The following is a 19,041-nucleotide window of genomic DNA, read 5'->3' as shown; positions in this document are numbered from 1 at the left end:
AATCTTAAGCAAATCTTAAGGCACATAGGAAATCGCATAGTAAATCAAATAGGAAATCGCATAGCAAATTGTATGGTAAAAAGTCAAAATCTTAAGCATATCTTAAGGCATATCTTAAGGCATATCTTAAGGAGTAGAGAAAAAAAAAAAAGGGCAAAGTAAAAATCGGACAAAACATCGAATCGTACATCGGATCGCACAGAACATCGAACCGTGTGTACACACTCTAAGTCATATCTATAGGATTCCCTTAGTGGCCAATAATGTATACAGTTTTGATTTAAATTCATTAACAGTAGTTGCTGTAACCACCCCTGCCGGCAATGAGTTCCAAAATGTTGCTGTTCTAATAGTGTAGAATCCTCTTCTTAATTCAGTACGGAATTTATTTTTCTCGCGTCTCAGTACATGCCCGCATGTCCTAAGTATAGGCCTGTTAGTGAATAAATCATCTCCCAGTTCCATAAGTTTCCCAATTCTGTATGAACATACAAATCATAATACCTCTCAACCTCCGTTTCTCCAGTGAAAACATATTCAGCCTGGTTAACCTATCTTTATATTCTAGTGATTCGAGACCTTTAACTAGCTTAGTCGCCCCTCTCTGTACCTGTTCCAATTAATTTATGTACTTTTTAAGGTGCGGTGCCCAGAACTGAACACAGTATTCCATGTGTGGTTTCACCAATGCTTAGTAAAGAGACACTATCACATTGGCATCCCTTGAATCCATTCCCCTTTTAATGCATGCAAGTGTCCAGTTTGCTTTTGCTGCTGCACTTGAGCAGTGTGCACTATTACCTAATTTTTCATCTATGATGACCCCCAAGTCCTTCTCTACAGCAGAATTACCTATAATAACTCCATTGGTACTTGTTTCCTATCACGGCGCCCACGATTTTCAGTCGTATGGCATCTTATGCATTGTATCGCATTGCATGCCATATAGCCGCATGCGATGCAATGCGATGCAATGCGATGCAATGCGATGCAATGCGATGCAATGCGATGCAATGCATTGTGCTTACAATGTTAAAAGCACCCCCACGCCACCCCCTCTATAAACGTCAACCCGAAGCGTGGCGAGTGCAGCGAGCCCCGCGAGGGGACGCGTTTTACTTTACATGTATTCCACGGCCCCGTGCCACGATTCAGGGTCGGTGTCTATGTCGGTTCTATGTCAACATGGGTGAAGGTCGACAGGTGTCTAGGTCGACATGGGACAAGGTTGACATGGGTTTAGGTCAACATATGCGTTAGGTCAACATGGGTTAGGTCGACAGGTCGTTATTCACTGTTTTTTGAGCCAACATGTGCCGATAGGCGGTATTTCATGCCCTACCATCCACTAGGGTGTGGTGTGAGAATAAAATAGTGTGCCGAACGCAGCGAGGCACCGTGCCCGAAGCATGCGAGGGGCTGCGTTTGACTTCCAACTGTGTGCATTTTGACTGTGTCGACATTCGGGGGTAAAAAACAGTGAAAAACCCATGTTGACCTAACGACCTGTCGACCTAACCCATGTCGACCTAGCACATCTGTCAACCTTGACCCATGTCGACATAGAACCCTTTCGACCTTCCCACCTGTTGACCCAATGGTGTCAACCTAATGACTGTCGACCTAACCATGATCCACACCCCTATTACCATCAGTGCCAGATTAAGGTCTAAATGGGCCTGAAGCTGAAAATTATCAAGGGCCTATTATGTGCAATAATAGGGCTTGTGGCCAGCACCTAATAATGTGGAAGGTGTGACCAGTGTTCTGCTTGGGTGGTCTGCTCATGGGTGTGTCTCTATTTGTGTAAATACTTTCAACTAATTATATATATATGCCTGGAAAAGGCAGGGAGCTGGCATAGGAAAAATGTAGGGAGATATATTGGCGGCTGCCCTCCAAAGGTGCACCCGCAGGGTGCCGATGTCCTAAGATACTTGCGGGGTGAGGCGGCACTCCAGTCATAATAAAAAATACTGAAAGCTGAAATGGTAGACAACATTTCAGCACCTTTTATGTGGTCGCCTTAGTTTACCACACCATATACCCCTTATACAAATCATGTGGTCGCCTTAGTTTACCACACCATATACCCCTTATACAAATCATGCAACACAATAGTAACCCCCTTATACTGTACTTGTCTCTTACACATTATGCCACATGGAATGAGGCAAAATTCACACCGACTGAGCCAAAATTCACATTATGGCACATGGATTGAGTCAAAATTCCCGTTATGCCACACAGATTAAGGCAAATTCACATTTTGCCACATGGTTTGAGACAAAATACACATTATACCAAGCAGATTTAGCAAAAATTCACACTATGCTTCATAAACAGGGTATTGCGTGCCAAAGGCGCAAATTAAAAATTTACACCATAATGGCTATTACATATTATGCCAAACACCATAATGCCTATTAAAGATGGTGTTACATAAATGCCAGGGGCAGGGGCGGAATGGGAATTAAAACCAGCCCGGGAAATATCTTGAAGCAGCCCTAACGGGGGTGTTGTTGCGTGCCGGAAGCGCGCCCGATTTTGTTGCCGCTGTGGGGGCATGGAGAGTGGCTCTCTGAGCTGCTGGCTATGTCCCCAGCCCCTCAGGCTGCAGAATAGGCGCATGCGTACAGTGTGGGGGTGTGGGACCGGGGGGAGGGGTGTGACAGGGGGTCTCCCAACTGTCCCCCCCCACGCACCGTGGGACACTGAGTATGGGCCTGTATCACTACCTGGCAGTTTCCTCAGTCTTTTATATCATACGCCGAATAAGGTCCGAGAGTGCCAGCCGCACAATTCCCAAAAGATATACCTCAGTATCTGGAGTGCCGAGTCCCTGCAAAATAAATATATATATATATATATATATATATATATATATATATATATATAGTGGGTGGAGGCGCGGCACTCACGGCTCTTGCACAGATGCACGAATAGACCAAATATAGATCAACGTTTCAAAATTTATTAATTTTTTCATCAGGATAATAAAACAATACAAACACCAACCTTAAATAGAGAAGCATCCCACGTGCAGCTCTGGACGGAGTGGCCAGGACGCACACCCGCCCCCGTCCAGGTGACGGCTGACGTCATTACGTAATAATGCGCCAGACGTCACAATCACCATGGTTACATGTAAACATTAAAAGCATCAGACAAAAGCCATAGCAACGGCATCAGTGCATATGGTATAACAGGAGAAATCAAGCAATAGCCAATAGAAAAATACAAAAAAAATTAAAAAAAAAAATGGAAAAAGAAATGCATGCATGTATATAAAGGTCATTTACGAAACACACCAAGTGGAAATTGCTCATTAAGTCCGCGTGGGGCTATGGTGTCCAACTGATGGATCCACCATGTTTCCTTACGGAGCAATGCTCGAGCACGATCACCACCCCGTTTATTGGGCGGGACACAATCAATGGCCCGATATTTTAAGCTGGACAATGGGTGTTTTTTATTAGCAAAGTGCCTGGCGACAGGTTGGTCACTCTTACCAGTGTCGATGGCATTGCGGATGGAGCATCTATGCATAGACATGCGTTCCTTCATTTTTCTCTCTGTTTTGCCCACATAACATAAGCTACATGGGCAAACAATCAGATATACAATAAAAGAAGAATTACAGGTGAAATGATAATTAATGTTATAAATCTTGCCAGAATGGGGGTGGTTAAAGGTGTTGCCAGTGACTAAGAACTGACATGTAACACAAGTACAACGAAAATTGCCAAACCGGGGCGTACCTAACCACGTTTTCTGACACACTGTGTTGAAATTTAATGTCAGTTTTAACTAATAACTGTTTGAGGCTCTGTCCTTTAGTAAAGCAGGGCATAACACGGTGTTCACTAAACGACAAGTTCTTATCACTCTCTAGAACAGGCCAATTATCACGGACCGTAGAGACAATGGCATTGGAGGAAACATTATAACGGGTCACCATGGGTATGACATTTTGCAATTTTTCTTGGGGAACCTTCCTCTGGAACAATGAGTCCCTGTCTAACCTCAGCACTCTCTCTTTACAGGCCAACAGTTCGCGGTAATTATAGCCGCGCTGACACAATTTGGAAATAAATTCATCTAGTTGCCTTTCACAAATAGTAAGGTTGCTATTAATGCGTCGATACCTCAACATCTGTAAATAAGGCAGACTTTTAATGAGTTTGATCGGATGACAACTTTGTGCTTGTAAGATCGTGTTGCGATCAGTCTTTTTTACATACACACTGGTAACCAGTGTGTCATCAAGTCGACCAATGTCGACATCCAAAAAATGCACTGAAGAAGCACTTATATCAAAAGTAAATTTAACGGGGGAATCAGAGGTATTATGCAAATCAAGAAGGGCTTGGAGACTCAAAGGGTCACCACGCCATAAAACAAACAAGTCGTCGATGAATCTTTTAAATAATATGCAATTTTCAGTAAACAAAGATTTGGAGAAAAAAACATCAAATTCAACAGAAAACATGAAAATGTTCGCATAAGAAGGGGCGACTGATGAGCCCATGGAGCAGCCCTGTAGCTGTAAATAATATTGGTTATTGTACAAGAAAAAATTGTTATGTAACAAAAAATCCATACAAGATATAATAAACTCAATCGTAGGTGTAGAAAAGTCACTCTCTGACTCCCAAGAACTTCTTTAACGCAGACAATCCCAAAAAATGGGGAATGATAGTATATAAATTAATGACGTCAGTAGTTACCAGATGGCAAGTGGTGGAGGTCTGTAAGTGGGGCTGAAGGGAGAGCAAAAAAATCAGTTGTATCCCGAAGGAAGGAGGGTTGCTTTTTAATAAGAGGTTGAAGAAGATCATCAATAAATGTCGCCAAAGGTTGTAGTAAAGAATCATGTCCAGCAACAATCGGGCGCCCTGGTGGGGGGTCAATACCCTTATGAACCTTCGGCAGAGTGTAGAATATAGGCACTTTGGGTGCAGTAGGTAATAGAATTTTTTTGATAGACTCAGTGATGATGGAATGTTCAACTCCCAATGTCAAAATATCACTCAAACCATCTCTACACGACTGCATCGGGTTGCTGGATAATAATTTGTAAGTGGTTAAGTTCGATAAATGTCGGCGTACCTCACGGTCATAATCTTCAATGTCTTGAAGGACCACTGCGCCGCCCTTATCAGCGGCTCGTATGATAAGGGAGTTGTTGGACATTAACTGCTTTAAGGCATAACGTTCATCGCAGGTTAAATTGGGATGTACTCTTGGCGAGGATTTCACTTTATTATCAACCTGATGTTCAAGGACTTGAGAAAAAGTTTTTATTGAGGCGTTGGTGGTATATGGTTCAAACATAGAAGGTGGACAGAATTTTTTAATGGCAGGAGGCACTGAAGGTATCTCAGGATCGGAGGCCGGTACAGAGGGATGTTGATGGAAAAATTCTTTAAGTTTTATTTTACGTAAGAACTCATGATGTTCAATTCTCCATTGTAGGTCATTAAATGGCACTGTTGGAACAAACGACAACCCGCGGGAAAGAAGATGTTCCTCACTAGTTGAGAGTTCATAGGATGACAAATTAAAGATCAGGGTCTCATCGGAGGGCGACCAACCCTTCTTCTGCCTCTTCCACTGCTGTCCTCTCCGGGTGTAGCGTCTTTGCCTCTGCCGGATCGTCTCTGCCGGGTGTTGGTCCCTAAAGGGACATGGGGTTCAAGGTATCTCTCAGTTTCACTGTTGGAGCTTTGAAATTCCTGGGAGGATTCAGTGTTGAATTGGCTGGTAATATTCCTGCCGCGTTGTTTGCGACGGAAGAAAGGACGTTTTGGGGCATCTGAGGGATTGCCAGAGAGCCACCGATACACGGGGTGCCTCTCATAGTCTCCCTGGACCTTGCTCATTTTTTTCTTTTTTAAATAGAATCAGTTCTTTAATGTTTACATGTAACCATGGTGATTGTGACGTCTGGCGCATTATTACGTAATGACGTCAGCCGTCACCTGGACGGGGGCGGGTGTGCGTCCCGGCCACTCCGTCCAGAGCTGCACGTGGGATGCTTCTCTATTTAAGGTTGGTGTTTGTATTGTTTTATTATCCTGACGAAAAAATTAATAAATTTTGAAACGTTGATCTATATTTGGTCTACTCGTGCATCTGTGCAAGAGTAGCCTTTACCCACTGTACTGCTATTTGCTGTGCGGGCACCGGCCTGGAATTATTATCTTTGGGAGTGCCAGACCCTCATTGTCTATATATATATATATATATATATATATATATATATATATATATGTATGACACATCTGTATTTTCATATGGGGCCTGTGTGTGTGTTTTTTTTCTCATGTGAAGGCTATTGTGTGGTTCACTGAGGATCACTGAGAGTGTGTGTCTCTCTCTCTCGTCCAGGGGTGGGTTGGGCCGGGGACAGGGTGCCATCTGCCCCCCAGGCCGCTCTGGCAGGTGTGCTGCGGGCCGCGGCCGTGTCCGCGGCCGCCTTACTGTTTTTTGCACTGCCGGCGGCCATGTTCCTGTGGTCTTTTAAAAGATGTCTGCGGCCATGTTCTACGGCTACGTGGAGGAGGGCCCGGCCGCCTGTCACTGTGCACACAGACCGGAAGCAAGTCTGTCTGTGCATTGAGATGAGAGCTAGCAGCCGAGGCTTCACTGAGGCTGGCCCCGCCCACCACAGGCTCCGTGTGTCAGCCCTGCTCTCACAGCTCCTCTCCTCTGCCTGGGCTGTGCAGTGTGCTGACTTGCTGCATGTCCCTGGAAGGAAGAACACAGGCATGTGAGTGCTGGGGGTACTGAGGGAGGGAAGGAGGGCTGTATATAATGTGTATATGTATTATAGTGTGTGTGTGTACTCACTGCTTGTAATATGGGGGGGGGGGGCTGTGTATAATTTGCTAGTGTTCAATGTGCTGTGTGTATTGAGTATAATATGAGGGGGGGGTCTGTGTATAATTTACTAGTGTGCAATGTGCTGTGTGTATGGAGTATAATATGGGGGGGGGTCTGTGTATAATTTACTAGTGTGCAATGTGCTGTGTGTATTGAGTATAATATGAGGGGGGTCTGTGTATAATGTACTAGTGTGCAATGTGCTGTGTGTATTGAGTATAATATGAGGGGGGGTCTGTGTATAATTTACTAGTGTGCAATGTGCTGTGTGTATTGAGTATAATATGAGGGGGGGGGGGTCTGTGTATAATTTACTAGTGTGCAATATGCTGTGTGTAATGTGGGGCTGTGTATAATGTACTATGTTGTGTGTGTGTGTGTGTGTGTGTGTGTGTGTGTGTGTGTGTGTGTGTGTGTGTGTGTGTGTGTGAATGTACTGGGTGCAATATGGGGGGTTGTATATGGTATTGTGTGCTGTGTGTGTACTGGGTATTATAACGTAATGGTGTTGTGTAATATGGGGGGGCAGACTTCCCACTTTTAGGCCAAGTCCCCCGCTGCTCTGCAAATTGAAAGGAAATTGGCTTGAAAGGAAGGCTGGTAGTCCCGTGGGAACAACAGAGCATGTGGCCTCGCCCCAAGTAGTGTGTAACCCTGCCTCAAGCAGCGCATCACCCCGCCCCAAGTGGTGTGTCTGTTACCATGCTTACATACAGCCCTATCTTGCTCACATCCCCCTCCCCCATCCACGGCACCCCAGACCCCCCCACCCCTTCCTCACAGGTACCCCTCTCCTACTAACTTTTTCCTCACACTACCCCATCCATGGCACCCCTGACCACCTTCCCACCCACACATGTACCCCTCTCCTGCTCACTTTCCTCACATCCCCCTTTCCCCATGGCACTGAGGTTAGAGCTGCTGGTTCGACTTTTGTAGATGTACATTTTTCATCGCTGTCTCCTCTCCCAGGGCATGACTCTGGCATGAGTACAACCTGACTGCTGATGTCTGACATCGGCAGATCCAGATCCCCACTGTCACCTTCATGCTGCCTGGTTAGTGCTCATTGCTGCAGCTGCTTTCCAATCTCTCTCTCTCTCTCCCTGACACCCTCTCTGTAACCCCTTCTCTATCTTCCCACTATCACTGACACCTTCTGTTTCACCGCTTCTCTCTACTGCTGACGCTCTATCTATCTATATGGAAAAAAAAACTGGAGGAGGCGCACACCGTAAGCATACTGTATATGTTATAACACTTTACTAAAACTAAAAAGCTCACGTACATTTCAGTTTAGGTACATCGGCAACCTGGTTGCCGATGTACCATATGCTGGTGACGGAACTGCTATATTCATATTTTTAAACTGAAATGTACGTGAGCTTTTACGTTTTAGTAAAGTGTTATAACATATATGTTTACGTTGTGCGCCTCCTCCATTTTTTTCCATGTGATTTTGCTATTATACATTTGATATTTTATATACATATATATATATATATACACACAGTCCAAAATTAAATGGCACTCCGGAGGCAGTTTTTCAGCATATAAAAAGATTGTATTGCACAATACAATCTTTTTATATGCTGTTGCACAATACAATCTTTTTATATGCTGAAAAACTGCCTCCGGAGTGCCATTTAATTTTGGACTGTTTGTATTACTACATCTGGGCACCGGGGCTTGCTGTGTATTTATGATAGGAGTGCCGGCTGATTTGGATAGGCATATATATATATATATATATATATATATATATATATATAAACTTTTCTCTCTTCCCCCTCTCTATCCCAGACACTCTCTCTTTCTTACTGCCTCTCTCTATCACCGACACGTCTATCTCAACCCCTTTCTCTTTCCTCTATATCTCTATCTCTGACACCCTCTCTCAGCCCTTTCTGTCTCATCTCTCTCACCCCCTACTCTCGTCCCTTTTTCATCCACTCTCTATCCCCGTCACCTTCTCACTCTCACCCCTCCTCTCTATCAATGAGACTCTCTCTCTATTCCCTCCCTCTCTCTCTTTTTGAATCTCCCATCTCTCTATCCCAGACACCCTCTCTTTCTCACCCCTTCTCTCTCTTACCCCTCTATCCGTTACACCTTCTCTCACTCTCAATCTGTCTGTCTATATATCTATCTGTGACACAGATCACTCCCTCTATCTATCCCTGACATTCTATCACCTCCTTTCTTTCTTCCCTCTCTCACAGCCCCTCTCTCTATCCATGACATCTCTCTTATCCCCCCTCTCTCTATCCCTGACATCATCTGTCACCCCCTTTTTCCCATGCCCTCTCTTTCTCTCACACCCTCTATCACCGCATTTCTCTCTTCCTTCTCTCTCTCTTTCATCCCATCTATCTCATCTCCCGCAACTCTCTATCCTGGGCACTCTCTCTCTCTCTCTCTCACCCCCTCTTTATCTTTGACACTTTCTCACTCTTTCTGTCATTCCCTCACTTTTCCTTACAGCCAAATTATTTCTATCTATCTCTTACACACCCGGACACTCTCATTCTCCTCCTTGCATTTCCTCAATTTACCTGCCCCATCCCTGACATTCTCTCTCTCTCTCTCACACACACATACACTTTCTCTCTTTCACTTCTCTCTCTTTGTCCCGGATTCTTTCTTCACTTTTATTCTAATAGGGTGGGACCTGCAGAGGAAATGTCTTGTTTACAGGCCATCCACTGGCACTGGCACCGCCACAGAAGTGCTAGCACACTTAGGGAAAGCTGTACCAAGGCATTATGCCATGACACCACAGGCCGCTCCCTCTGTATAATAATAATAATGCCATAACACCACAGGCTGCTCCCCCTGTATAATATAAAAGTAATGCCATGACACCACAGGCTGCTCCCTCTGTATAATAATAATGCTATGATGCCACAGGCTGCTCCCCCTGTATAACATTTGTGTCATGGCATTACTATTATTATATTATACAGCGGGAGCAGCCTGTGGTGTCATTGCATTATTACTATACAGCGGGAGCAGCCTGTGGTGTCATTGCATTATTATTATACATAGGGAGCAGCCTGTGGTGTCATGGTATTACTTTTATATTATACAAGGGGAGCAGCCTGTGGTGTCATAATTATTATTGTACAGGGGGAGCAGCCTGTGGTGTCATGGCATTATGCCATGACATCACAGGCTGCTCCCTCTGTATAATAATAATGCCATGACACCACAGGCCACTCTCCCTGTATAATAAAAGTAATGCCAGGACACCACCGGCTGCTCCCCCTGTATAATAATAATAATGCCATGACACCACCAGCTGCTCCCCCTGTATAATAAATTATTATACAGGGGGAGCAGCCGGTGGAGTCATTGCATTACTTTTATTATACAGGGAGAGTGGCCTGTGGTGTCATGGCATTATTATTATACAGGGGGAGCAGCCTGTGATGTCATGGCAATTGGCATGATTATTATACAGGGGGAGCAACCTGTGATGTCATGGCAATTGGCATGATTATTATACAAGGGGAGCAGCCTGTGGTGTCCTGTTTTTAATGCAAGTGAGCAGCCTGTGGTGTCCTGTTTTTTAATGCAAGTGAGCAGCCTGTGGTGTCCTGTTCTTTATGCAAGAGAACAGCCTGTGGTGTCCTGTTTTTTTTACACAAGGGAGCAGCCTGTGGTGTCCTATTTTTTTACGCAAGGGAGCAGCCTGTGGTGTCCTGTTCTTTATTTATGCAGGAGAACAGCCTGTGGTGTCCAGTTCTTTATTTATGCAGGGGAGCAACCTGAGATGTTCTGTTCTTTATTTATGGAGGAGAGCGGCCTGTGGTGTCCTGTTCTTTATTTATGCAGGAGAGTAGCCTGTGGTGTCCAGTTCTTTATTTATGCAGGAGAGCAGCCTGTGGTGTCCAGTTATTTATTTATGCAAGGGAGCAGCCCGTGCTGTCCTGTTTATTTATGCAAGGCAGCAGCCTGTGGTGTCTGGTTCTTTATTTATGCAGGAGAACAGCCAGCGGTGTCCTCTTCTTCTTTTTTTATGCAGGTGAGCAGCCCTGTGGCAGGGGGGAATTGCGACGACGGGAAGTCAGGCAAATGTTCAGTGTGCCGTGTCCCGCACCAAGCCAGGCTGGTACATACAAAACCTCGGCTGCCACAATCGGAGCTTCTGCATTTTCTCAAAATCTCAGTTAACCTGGAGCCACATGACAATAATGTGCTAGGCCAGGGGGTACTGTTACTAGCCCCCTGCATCATAAATTAGGCTGGCTGCAGGAGACTGTCCGCATTGCAGCTACGGCCACTCTCGCTGCCATAGGTGAGCAGCTCCGCCTCCTTCAGCTACTCAGCTGTTTAAGGAGGTGGAGCTGACCAGCTATGACAGTAAGAGCATCCGGAAGCATCCGCAGCCAGCTGTAAGCATGGCATGGGGGGTGGAGTGGTGTGTGCAAAAGCCCTCCGCCGGCTACTGTGAGTTTGGGTGTGCCAGTGCCTGCTTCCCCTGATCCTTGTGCGGGTAGCAACCTGTAGTGTCCTGGTATTATACAGGGGGAGCAGCTTGTGGTGTCGTTATATTTTTAACGAAAAACCTCCATTTTAATGATGCGCTGTTACTTATGGGCCAGTGCTCTGGACTTGCCCCCAGGCTAAAAGTTGCCAGCCAGCCCCTGCTCTCGTCGGACTTGTTGCAAAATAATGTCACACGAACACTGCCATTTCAAGCGACGTTTCGGGACTTTTTATTGTTCTGTCCTCAGACTAAACTTACAAACTGGGAACGGGACAATAAAATGTCCCGAAACGTCACTTGAAATGGCAGTGTTCGTGTGACATTATTTTGCAACAAGTCGGTCGGGTGCAGTATCCATTGGACACACATGTGAATATTTTTACCGGCACCGCGGCAGCAATTGGTGATTAAAGTGGGTGCTGGCATCTCGCAGTGTATATATATATATATATATATATATATATACATACATATGTATACACATACATAGAAAGAGAGAGAGATGGCAGCCCTCACATACAACAGAGCTCTTGGCCATTACCGCAATATTCAGCATGCAGAAGCAATAAATAGTGGAATAACATTATATATATATATATATATATATATATATATATATATATATATATATATATATATATTATATATACACAGTTTCAATGAAGGAGGCACACGGATAAATAAGTCAAACAACAAATGTATTCAGGGCATAGCACAATTTAAGCGCTTTCGGGGAAACATCCCTGTCATCAGGATAGCAGCCCCTTACAGGAATGGTGGACAACAATGTGACATTAGACAGACACAGATTTATACATACCCGCTCCTTCAGCACGCCACGCCGCCGTCCGTCCACCCAGCGACACCACCTCCTGCTTCCTGCATTCTAGATACTCACTTCCGCGTTCCACCAGTCCGCTTGAGGGCTCCATATGTCACTGGGGGGCTTGGCATAGGCGATCGTGGACCTGTGATAAAGCAGAGGGACACACCACATTAATACAAATACAGCCGCAGTGAAAAATACACATATGACAAAGAAAAAACCCAAATCAAACAAACACATACAGAAAAAAGTCTAATAATCCAGAATAGCATATTATGTGAGAGACATTTAAATTGACTAATACTCCACTAGGAAAAAATGACTAATCAACCTGGCAATAAAACGAGCAGATTAGACTAAACTATTCCAGTTTATTTTATCATTGAGACCTCCGGGTCTGATAGTCCCAAGTCTCAAAATCCATTGCGTCTCCTTGATCAAGAGCTTTTTGGCTCTATCTCCTCCCCTCGCCATGTGGGGGACCTGGTCGATAATATAATATCGGAGTGATTCTAGAGAGTGGCCAGCCTGTTTAAAATGTCTAGGGATAGGTTGGTCCACCTCCTTCCCCTTGAGAATGAGATGGATGGAGGACCGATGGGCCGCTATCCCCTGCTTGTATATCCATTCCTGCCTGTATTTATACAGACAGCGAACCAAGGCACCGCAACCCTTTTTCGATCAAATCACAACACTTCACCCCCCTTCCCTGTGTCTTCACCCCTCTACACTTCCACACATCCCGGAGCCCCCACCATCTCGGGCCATGACCACGGAGAACACACCAGGCTTCAAAGATGTCACGCTCACGCCAGGAGCGACCCTGGTGTTAACGGACTCGGATGCAGAGGGTATCTTATTCCTGGAGAGGCTGACAGACAAGGACAGCATCCCACCAACAGAGCATCTGATCTCCCAACTTACCAAACTAAAGAAATGTGAGATTGATTTCTTCCTACATGGGGTGACTCTGTCCGAGTACTACCGGGAAAAGAAACTGCCTCGAGGTTTTCGAGTGAAAAATGTCCCCACCATAGGGAGACATAACCCAGAATTCTGCAAGAGGTGGACTTCAGTCCTCAACAAATGTTCCCTAGACCTGATACTCTTGGTTATAGAGGAATCGAAACGAGAACTGGAGGCAATCAAACTCAAAATCGACACATTTGAGGCTACACATCTCCCTAACATCCGGGCAGATAAAGATCAAGATTGGCTGAAGCAATTAAATACACAAATTGAGAAATACCATGCGGATTTAATCGCCTTTAAAAGGACTAAACTAGAGACTGTGAATCGCGACTACGCGGAGTTCAAAGTATACAGTTGGGTATACGGCAGGGGACAACAAGAACGGAGATTCCCCAACAGACGCCGTCGACAACCCAGGTTCGACACCGACCAATCCAGCGACGTGTCCTCCAGTGAGACGGACCGCAGGACCAACACCAAAGGAAACAACTCAAGGAGACCCCCTTTAGGGGTAACTACCAGGGCCAGAGGTCCCCCCCAGAGGACGACCCACCCGCCGTGGCGGCCAGTGGTTCAGACAAAGCAAAAAAGAAAACGGGAAAGAGGACATAGTTTACAATCTGTCCCACAGAACTTTGACTGAAACCGAAATGACTGTCCTAAATAAGGGGCTCTCCTTTGTGCCGACGCACACACCCATCCTCTTTGACGATAAAGTTGACCTGTATAAATTAGGTCGAAAACTGAGACTCCGAGAGCACTTCAATAATGCTAACCCCAGCACGTCCGTGCCCAACCCCCTATACAAAACCAGCACGTTCGACCCGACCTCCTCCAACATGTCTATCAAGAGCTTTTTGGGACACATGGATCGTACAATTACAGAAATCCATTCCAAAGGACATGACACCCAAAGCAACATATCACAAGCTGAACGTCTGGCATTGAAATCGCTCAGTAGCTACAACGACATCGTCATCAGAACGGCAGACAAGGGGGGTGGTATTGTCGTGCAAGACTTGACTGCTGACAAACAAGAAATCTATCGACAATTAAATGATAACAACACATGCCGCTTATTACCCAAAGATCCCACCACTGCCTTCAAGAACAAATTCGACCAATTTCTAGCAGAATCAGCCTCAGCCAACCTGATACCAGACAGCATTCGTGACGTTTTAACCACCGATTTCCCCAAAGTGCCGGTCTTGTATACCCTACCCAAAATACATAAGGACCCTGCTAATCCGCCCAGGAGACCCATTATTGCTGCAAGAGATTCACTTTACTACATAGCAGCACAATTCTTAGATCTCTTTTCTCCAACCCATAGTGCAAAAGCAACGAACATACTTAAAGGATACCACAGCATTACTGATCCTACTTCGAGACATCTCACCACTACCTGAGAAATGGCTACTGTGTACCATTGATGTAATTTCTTTGTACACCAGCATACCCCTAACCAGAGGGATAGCTGCGGTAAGAAGAGCCATACAGCACAGTGGAATCTACATGGGCCCAGATACAGAGTTCTTCATTAACCTACTGGATCAAGCACTATCTAACAACTATTTTTTATTTGACAATAAATACTTCATTCAGCTATCGGGGGTTGCGATGGGATCCTGCGTCGCACCCAGCCTGGCTAACATATTCATGTATGAACTGGAGAAAGATCTATTCTTCTCAGACCCCGCCATCGCCAATAACATCAAACTATACTATCGATACATTGATGACATCATTGTCCTATGGAATGGCACGCAAGAGAGCTTCAATCTATTCATGGCGGACATCAACAGCAAGGACGAGGACATAAAATTCACCATGAATTCCAGCTTCCAGACCATCAACTTCCTTGATGTAAAAATCACGTTAACATCCGATTTGTGCATTGAAACCTCTGTCTACCATAAATCCACCGATAGGAACACCGCCTTACTAGGGAGCAGTTTCCATCCACCTGCCTCCAAATGGAGTCTTCCATACTCCCAATTCCTGAGAGCGATGAGGATCTGCTCAGAACCTGATACGGCAAAAACTGAAATTGAGAGCATGTTTAAAAAATTGGTACTCTTTACTTAGAAGGGCGCCCATCATGGCCATCTCGGGCATTGAATGCACTAAAAAATCGGGTGCGATGCGACCGACGAGATGCCCGAGATTTCCCATAGGGAACAATGTTAAATGTCTCAATTGACCCGATTTTCCTGTTCAATGCCTCAATTGACCTGATTTTTCCATATGAAACAATGTTAAATGGGCCACAGAGGCCAAATAGGCACCCTGAAGTGAATAATGGCTACCCGAATTGTTAACGCCGCCCCACGATCAATGTCAACCCGAAGCGTGGCGAGCGCAGCGAGCCCACGAGGGGCGGCGGTACGCGTCCTACGACCTTTTCATACCCCCACTATCCACGTCGGCGTGGAGTTGAGAATAGAAAGTGTGGCGAGCGCAGCGAGCCACCGAGCCCGAAGCGTGGCGAGCGCAGCGAGCCCCGCGAGGGGACGCGGATACCTTCACAGGTATCCGTGTCCCCTTGCGGGCTTCACAGCTGTCCGCGTACCCTCGTGGGGCTCGCTGCGCTCGCCACGCTTCGGGCTCAGTGGCTCGCTGCGCTCGCCACGCTTCGGGCTCAGTGGCTCGCTGTGCTCGCCACACTTTCTATTCTCAACTCCACGCCGACGTGGATAGTGGGGGTATGAAAAGGTCGTAGGACACGTACCGCCGCCCCTCGCGGGCTCGCTGCGCTCGCCACGCTTCGGGTTGACGTTGATCGTGGGGTGGCGTTAACAATTCGGGTGGCCATTATACACTTCAGGGTGCCTATTTGCCTCTGTGGCCCATTTAACATTGTTTCCTATGGAAAAATCGGGTCAATTGAGGCATTGAACAGGAAAATTGGGTCAATTGAGACATTTAGCATTGTTCCCTATGGGAAATCGCGGGCATCTCGTCGGTTGATCGCACCCGATTTTTTAGTGCATTCAATGCCCGAGATGCCCGAGATTTTTTACTAACGATGCCCACGATCAAAATCGTGGGCGCCGTTCTAAGTAAAGAGTACCAAAAAATTTGCAGCAAGAGGATACCCACGTAAGCTCCTCACCAACACCAAAAACAGAGTCTTAGCACTCAACAGAGAAGTCTGCTGCAACACAACAACCAGTCATCTAAAGTTGACAGAATGATCTGGACACAAAGCTACTCTACGGCCAGTACAGAACTGGTCAAAATTGCCAAACGCTTTTGGCCTCTAATAACGATGGATCCACACCTGAGCAGCCTCAAAACAGCGACACTTATGCCGGCGTATAAACGCAGCAGAAACATCAAAGAATGTGTCGTCCGTAATGACATCTCTGACATGAAGGAAGCTCCACCCACCACATTCCTGAAAAGGAAAAACGGCAATTACAGGTGTTTAAAATGTGTAACCTGTGGGGGGTTGGAAACGGGAGATTTCTTTCTGCACCCCAGAACAGGAACTCGAATACCCATACGGCATCCCCTCACTTGCAGTAGCACGTATGTGGTGTATTACATCAAATGCCCTTGTGGATTCCTATATGTGGGCAAGACTATTAGGCAGTTCAAGGAGAGAATTGCCCTCCACAAGTCCAGTATACGAGCAGCTTTAGGCACCAAAGGCTCAGACCAGCCGGTTGCCCGACACTGGAAAGCCATAAACCATAGCCTGCCGAGTATCCGCTACAAAATAATTGACTGCGTACCACCAAATTCCAGAGGTGGCGACAGAGGCAAGGCACTGCTCAAGCTCGAATCGAAATGGATACATGCCCTTGACACCGTACAACCTAATGGACTGAACGAGTTACTACCCATGTCCTGCTTCCTCTGAACTTCTCATCCAGTCTCCCATAGACTTATCCTTCTATCTAAGTTCCCCTTGGACTGATCCAGTCATCTTACGTTTACGTTCCCTTCCAGCATCCCTGGACAGCCACATCCGACACTTGGACAGTGCGCATCCCCAGTCGGACAGTCTCCGCTAATCCTGGATTATTGGGATCATATACAACAGACTTGGAGTTTATTGCAGGGGTCCGCAGCCTCGATAGCGACATTAATTGAAAAACTTCCCTGGCTGTGTTTATCATATTTATACTGTATCTTTCAACATGTCGCATTCTTTCTATCTGCTGTTCTGACCACCAGCACCACCGTGCCACACTTTACCCTTCACACCCCACGATTCCCCTTCTGCCCTCACTCCCACACTCAGTCATTTGGACACCCTTCCACACACGGCATTACATCTCACTCAGCAGCCGCCCTTTCACGGTCGACTTGATCACCAAGTCGACCACTGACACTTTCGGGTTCTTCTTTCTGTCTTATTCTGTATCATTGATCTTGCCCTCTCTGCTTCACATCCCTTACACAACACATAGGTACACCTATTCCACATATACACTACACTGCCCTGGACAGTTCCAGGGGTTGTCCACCTCCCCCTGCCACATTACACGGCAAGGCTGTCACGCTCAGTACGTGAACACCTTTTTCAGCACAATGGCCTCGCACATCGCGGGCTAACATGCATGCACCACCGCACCGGCGATTACTCGCACTAGCTAGACGACTGACACGGCCGTTAGCAGCCGCACGCTGCCCATAGACTCAGACACCGTCCATTTACAGTCTACACCCCGCAGCGCTTACTGACACACCGCAGCTCTTTCCGTTCACAGCCCATCCGTGGTCCTTCCCGATTTCAACTTTCCCTCACCAGAGGTTTACACACTACAGTGGTTCTCGTTTCACATCCAGAGTATTTACTTTGTCACCTTGGTTACCAGGTACACGGTGATTGACACACGCCCCCGGTGAGTCAGAACCTGTCGGTGCAGGAGCGCCGATGATGTTATCAGTTCCACGCCGGGGGCCAGCACGGTGGTGGTGTGCACAGAGTGATTTGACAGTTTGTCTGCTATAAATGTAAGTAATGTTTGTACACTTGTCATGTCTTGATAAAGGGCTACCCGCCCGAAACGTTGGCTTTGCACTATACTAGTGTCTTCCCGTTTTTTGCATAGACTACCGCCGTGCAGTCCTTAATAATTCTTAGAGTGACTTCTTGCTGCTTTGACTATATATATATATATATATATATATATATATATATATATATATATATATATATATATATATATATATATAGACACAGTTCCAATGAAGGAAGCACACGGATAAATAAGTCAAACAACAAATGTATTCAGGGCATAGCACAATTTAAGCGCTTTCGGGGAAACATCCCCGTCATCAGGATAGCAGCCCCTTACAGGAATGGTGGACAACAATGTGACATTAGACAGACACAGATTTATACATACCCGCTCCTTCAGCACGCCACGCCGCCGTCCGTCCACCCAGCGACACCACCTCCTGCTTCCTGCATTCCAGATACTCACTTCCGCGTTCCACCAGTCTGCTTGAGGGCTCCATCTGTCACTGGGGGGCTTGGCATAGGCGATCGTGGACCTGTGATAAAGCAGAGGGACACACCACATTAATACAAATACAGCCGCAGTGAAAAATACACATATGACAAAGAAAAAAACCAAATCAAACAAACACATACAGAAAAAAGTATAATAATCCAGAATAGCATATTATGTGAGAGACATTTAAATTGACTAATACTCCACTAGGAAAAAATGACTAATCAACCTGGCAATAAAACGAGCAGATTAGACTAAACTATTCCAGTTTATTTTATCATTGAGACCTCCGGGTCTGATAGTCCCAAGTCTCAAAATCCATTGCGTCTCCTTGATCAAGAGCTTTTTGGCTCTATCTCCTCCCCTCGCCATGGGGGGGACCTGGTCGATAA

This window comes from Crinia signifera, chromosome 2 (assembly GCF_055691185.1).
Source record: "Crinia signifera chromosome 2, ASM5569118v1, whole genome shotgun sequence".
NCBI lineage: Eukaryota > Metazoa > Chordata > Amphibia > Anura > Myobatrachidae > Crinia > Crinia signifera.
The sequence above is the reverse complement of the archived record's forward strand: the minus strand, read 5'-3'. Positions refer to the sequence as shown.